Consider the following 6,000-nt stretch of genomic DNA (forward strand, 5'->3'; position numbering starts at 1 on the left):
GGAGGGGGGAGGGAAAGGAGATGGAGAAAGTTCAAAACTCAAAATCTTATAAAAGTGAATGCTAAAAACTAAAAACAAATAAATGGGGAAAAAGTTAAGAAGAAATGAGTTCAAATGTGTCCTCTGACACTTATTAGCTGTTTGACCCTGGACAAGTCTTTTAATCTCTCTTTTCCTCAGTTTCCTCATCCATAAAATGTGGATAATAATAGCACCTACCTCCCAGGGCTGTTTGTAAGGATCAAATGAAATAATAAATGTAAAGAGACTAATAGAGTGCCTGGCACAAGTAACTGCTATGTAAATGTTAGCTATTGTTATTATTATTAGGAAGATCTGAGTTCAAATCCATTCCCCATCAAATCACTTACTAGCTATGTGACCCTAGGCAAGTCACATAATCTCTGTTTGCCTCAGTTTCTTCAACTATAAAATGGGGATTACAATTGCACCTTAATCCTAGAGTTTTTGAGAGGATAAAATGAGATAATACTTGTAAAGAGCTTAGCGTAGTGCCTGGTCCATAGTAGGTGTTTAATCATACTTGTCCCCTTTACTGTTGAGCAAACAGAGATGGCTTTGGAAGCAACCATAGAATGACATCCCTACAACTCTCAGCTAGCTATTTGTCATTACATTTAATTGCATTCCATTCAGATTCTCCTTTTAGATTCTAGAGGAAACAAAATGTAATTTTGATACATTATCTCGAAGAGCAGTGTGAGCAGTATTTCTAATCACAAGCAAGGAAGCTATAAATTCATAGAATGTTAGAGTTCACAGTCACCTTAAAGATCACCTAGTTCTAACCTCATTCACTTTACAGAGGTGAAAATAGTTCTAGATTGGCCAAGTGAATTGCCCAAGGTCACAAAGGCAGCAAGTGATAGAGTGGACACTGAACCAACCCTACATCCCTTGACAAGACAAAATTTTTCCCCCTTTTATATTATGTTTCTTTGCTCTAAAAAAGAGGTTCACCTGGGGTCAGTGAATCTATTCTAAAAATATTTTGATAACTCCGTGTAGTTGGCTTCTTTATAATCCTACATTATTTTATGCATTTACAAATATTATTCCAAAAGGGGGTCCGTAGGTTTTACCAGATGGGTGAAAAAGGGGTTCACGCAAGGGTATACTGGAGCCAGCTTGAACTGGTCCTTGAGATAGGTGATTGTTAAATTTTTAGTGTGACTATTTACATCTCAGAAATCACAACTACTGCAAATCAACAATTGATTCATTTTTTCTGATTGTCTAGACTCAAACACATGATGGAGAAAATGTTAATAATTCAGGTTAAAATGAAAAGTGTGTTGTGTACTTTTTTTTTTTTGGAGAGCTGGTTGTTAAACATTTTCCAGCATGCTGCTGAGTTTAAGACACACACACACAAATGCTTTGATGGGAATGGAAACTCAAAGCTAAGACTCTAGGTCCTTGTTTGATATGATGAGGGCCAACGAATTCCAACCATGTCATATCTGTGGGCTTTAGTTTCCTCATCCATAAGATGAAGGGGTTGGACCAAATGTCCTCTCATGTGTCTTTCAGCTCTTACATTCTATGATGCTATTATCCCATTTATATTCATGGTAAGTGTACTTCAAGGGGAAGGGGAATTGGAATCTCACCAAAAAGTGATATGAGCTTTTTTGTCCTTGATGGATGTTTTCCACGAAGTGAAACTGTTCTAATCAATATGGTAAAATGAAGGCTTTATAACATGAATGTTCTAGTTCCCTATTACTAAGGGCAATGAAGTCAAGATAGGTCAAGCAGCCTAGAAGGTCAAGCTTGGATACATGACCACTTTATAGAACACCCTGAAAGGGGAGCAGTGAAGAGAGAGAGGAAGAGAGGGAAAGAAGGAGGGGAGGAAGAAAGGGAAAGAGAGTAGGAAATAGAGGGCAGTATTGATGAGGAGAAAGAGAAAAAGAAGAAAGAGGAGAAGGAAAGGGAAGAGAAAGGAAAAAATTAAGAGGAGGAGGGAGAGAAAGGGAAGAAGATGGTAGGGGAAAGAGGGAGAGAGAGAGAGAGAGAGAGAGAGAGAGAGAGAGAGAGAGAGAGAGAGAGAGAGAAATGGAAACATTTAATCTGCCACTTTCCCTTTAGCCATCACCATAATTTTTCCAAGGACAGGATATAATACTGAACAGCCTAGCTTGTAATAAATTAGCCAGGCCCAGCTGGGGAATGTCAACTTCTCAACTTCTACTTGATTTCCTAATACAGAAAAGTCACAGCACGGCTTCCTACTTTATTGGTACAAAGCTTAGTTTAATTAAAGCTAGGTATTCCCTTCTGCTCCAATGCCTCATTGTAAAGATGATTGTGGGTTCTTGGAGGCTTGTGCCAGAATAAGCCAAGCTCTGGGGGGGTCCTACCGAGCTGGAAACAGTTGGTACAAGCCTGGGAATAGACTGTGTCTGTCATCTCAGGACCTGCCTAGGTAAACTCAGAGAGATTCAACACGTGTGTGTGTATGTATCAGCTTTTAAAGACTATCCGCTAAATCAGAAGGGTTACACTCTACATTGGTGGAGGAAGTATCTACTCTCACAAATTTAAGGATCCCCAAAGCTGTGGAGCAGCATTAATACTCATTGCAGTCTCCATCTAATTTGAAATCTCTGCCCGCATAACAGAATGACCTTTCTAAGTAAGTACCTGGAGGGACTAGAAGTTACCCCCTGTAGCCCCAAGTTTCCTCATCTGTAAAATGGGGATAATACCAGCCCCTACCTTGTAGAGTTACTGTGAGGATAAAATGAAATAATGAATAGAAAGCATTTTCATATTTTAAAGTATCATATAAGTGTCGATTATCACAATTATGATTGGTATCATAGGGATGTAGCATGGAATAGTGAATAGAGTGCTGGACTTGAAGTCAGGAACACCTAGGTTCAAATCTTATCTTGTTATTTAATTGCTTTTAGTCATGTCCGACTCTTCGTGACCCCATTTGGGGTTTTTTTTTTTTGACAAAGATACTGGAATGGTTTGCTATTTCCTTCTCCAGCTCATTTTACAGATGAGGAAACTGAGGCAAAAAGGGTTAGGCAACTTACCCAGGGTCACATAGCTAGGAAGTATATGAGGCTGCATTTGAACTCAGATCTTCCTGACTTCAAGTGCAGTTCTCTATCATCTACCTGTCAATCCTGCCTTGGACGCTTGTTAATTGTTTGACCCTGGGCAAGTCATGGAACCTCTTAGGGCTTCAGTTTCCTCTTCTGTAAAATTAATGAGTTGGACTTGATGGCCTCTAAGGCTCCTTCCAGCCCTTGATGTTGAATCTCACTATTTGCATGACCTTATGATTTGTGTAGGTGACTCTTTCTGTGAATTCAAAGACCTTTCTACCTCAGTGGAGAATTCAATGAGTTTCTAGCCCTTCCTGAGCTCAACTCATTTACTTAAGGCCAACCTTCTGGTAATAATCCTCCTGTGTTCATCTAAGCTGGTTCCTGAATGGCAGGGATACAGAGCCCATTGCTAGACCTCTACTCAAAGTCTTGCTGGCTTGGTGGGATCTGCCAGACCTTCTAACATGTTGGCATAGTCTTTGAGAGTCTGGCATTGCCCTCATATCCTGATGAGGCATGGAAATGGGGCCTCATGGAGTATCTCAATTAGTATCTCAATATAAGAGGCAGCTAGGTGGTGCAGTGCTCATAGAGCCCTGGTCTGGAGTCAGGAAGACTCAACTTCATGAGTTCAAATATAGCCTCAGACATTTACTATTTGTGTGACCTTGGACAAGTCATTTAACCTTTTTGCCTTACTTTCCTCATCTGCAAAATGAGCTGGAGAAAGAAATACCAAATCACTCCAGTATCTTTGCCAAGAAAACCCTAAAAGGGGTCATGTAGAGGAGAACCTGACTGAAAAATGACTAAGCAGTAGTAAGAGCTGGATTTGGAGTCAGGAAGACCTGAGTTCAAACCCTGCCTCAGACACTTGCTGCATAATCCCACACAAGTCAATTAGCCTGTGTTTGCCCCAGTGTTCCTCTTCTGTACTCTAAATGGTCCCTTCTAGTTACAAAGCTAAGCTACTATGAAAACCTGAGCTCAATTTACCTTTAACAGACAGGGTTAATATGATGGAGAAGCCAGTCAATCCAAGGAGTCTGATAAAATGCCACACACCAACAATCCTACCATCATTGGCATCCTTCAGGACCACTTTGGTGCTGGGATATCTGACACCGACTTGCCCGCCCATCAGCATGCTCAGTGTGACATTGAAGGTCTCCTCCTCATAAAGGGAGTCATCAATAATGATAACTCGGCATCTTTTTTCAGTTTCATCCTTATCAAAATGGAGGATGCTGGTGTGGTCTTCAGGGCAGGAGATGTAGTCAGAGTAAGATGAGACAGAGGAAGGAATTGTCCCCGAAGCAGTTGCTGTATGAGGAAGAAAGATCCTGAAGTTAGCTTAGGCAAGATGTGGAATTCCAGACTGGTGAGTTGAATGTTTCTGTAAACTATGTTTTCCAGCAGTGACAGCTTTGTTAGAGAGCAAACACATCTGAAGATTGTTTGTATGTGACCTAAAAATCTACATGCTCCAAGTAAGTGGGTTCTAGCACTAATTGTGGTGGATGGGGTGAGTCTTCAAAGCAGGGTTTCTACCATCTTGATGGTAATGATAAAGTACATATTCACATAGCACCTTATAGTTCACATTCTGTTTTCCTTATATCAACTCTCTAACTATATGGAATGGACTTTGACCCAGTTGGGAGCCCACATTCAATACAACTTCATAAAAAAGGAAAAGAAGGAAGGAAATAAGCATTTATTAAGCACCTCTATGCATCAGGTGGGGCACCTTTGTGGTACAGTGGATAAAGTGCTGGGTCTGGAGTCAGGAGGACCTGAGTTCAAATCTAGCCTTAGACACTTTTTAGTGACCCTGGACAAATCATTTAACCTCTTTTTTTCTGTTTCATCAACTGTAAAATAGGGATTCTGAAGGAAAAGGCAAACCCCTCCAGTATCTTTGCCAAGAAAACCCCGTAAGTTGGTGTCATGAAGAGTCGGACATGACCAGACAACTTAACAACACGTTCAAGGCACTGGGCTAAGCACTTTCCAAATATTATCTCACTTGATTCTTATAATACTCCTAGTATTATCCCATTTTTACAGTTGAGGAACCTGAGACAGACAGAGGTTAAAGGACTTGCCCTTAAAGGACTGAGGATGAATTTGAACTCAGGTCTTCCTGACTCCAGGCCCGGTTTCTTGTTGCCTCCATTTGCTATTTTTGTAGAAGTATGGTTTCCACTTTGTAGTCAATAATTTTTTCAGGCACTGAATAGGGTCTGTTAAAAGGTAAGAAGAGTTACCAAAAGTGAAATCCTTCTGATTGAAGTATTTGCCCATTAAGAGAATGAGAAAATCATATGATCATGATTTCAGCATTGGAGGGGAGCTCAGGGGCCATCTTGTCCACTTCCTTTATATGACAGTTGAGGAAATTGAGGCCCCAAAATGCCATCTGACTTGTTTCATGGGTAGCAAATAACCTTTCTACGACTTGGGTTCAGGTTCTATGATTTCAGATCCAACACTCTTTCAGCTGTACCAAAATACCTCCAAATCAGATAAAAGTACAATATGACTCAGTACATTAGTGAACAATCTCTGAAAAACATGAGGGACAATGCAGTACATTGAAAGGAGCACTGAATTTGGCGTCCAAAGACCTGGGCTCAAATGCTGCCACTGTCCTTGATGCCTATGTGACCTTGGACAAGTCACTCACCCTCTCTGGGAATTGATTTCTTCATCTATAAAATAAAGGAGTTGTACCAGTGGGTCTTTCTTGTGTCTTAGAAGTCCTAAACTCTCCCTCCCTCTACCATCCCTATTACTGCAGAGAGCAGCGCTATCTTCCCAGTCCCTCAGCCTCACAACCTAGACATCAGTCTGGATTCCTCACTATCTCTCATCACCTATAGCCAAGCTGTTTCCAAAGCCTGTC

The 6,000-nt window shown here is 40.8% G+C and overlaps 1 pseudogene; it reads right to left on the reverse strand.

Moving 5' to 3' along the window:
- The window catches only part of LOC138174659 (FRAS1-related extracellular matrix protein 2-like), a 61,517-nt pseudogene extending 56,118 nt beyond the window's left edge, over positions 1–5,399 (reverse strand).
- Between the last annotated feature and the right edge of the window lie 601 nt (positions 5,400–6,000).

This window comes from Petaurus breviceps, unplaced genomic scaffold (genome assembly GCF_028583685.1).
Source record: "Petaurus breviceps papuanus isolate PSGF00001 unplaced genomic scaffold, PetGlider_PUasm1.0 76, whole genome shotgun sequence".
NCBI lineage: Eukaryota > Metazoa > Chordata > Mammalia > Diprotodontia > Petauridae > Petaurus > Petaurus breviceps.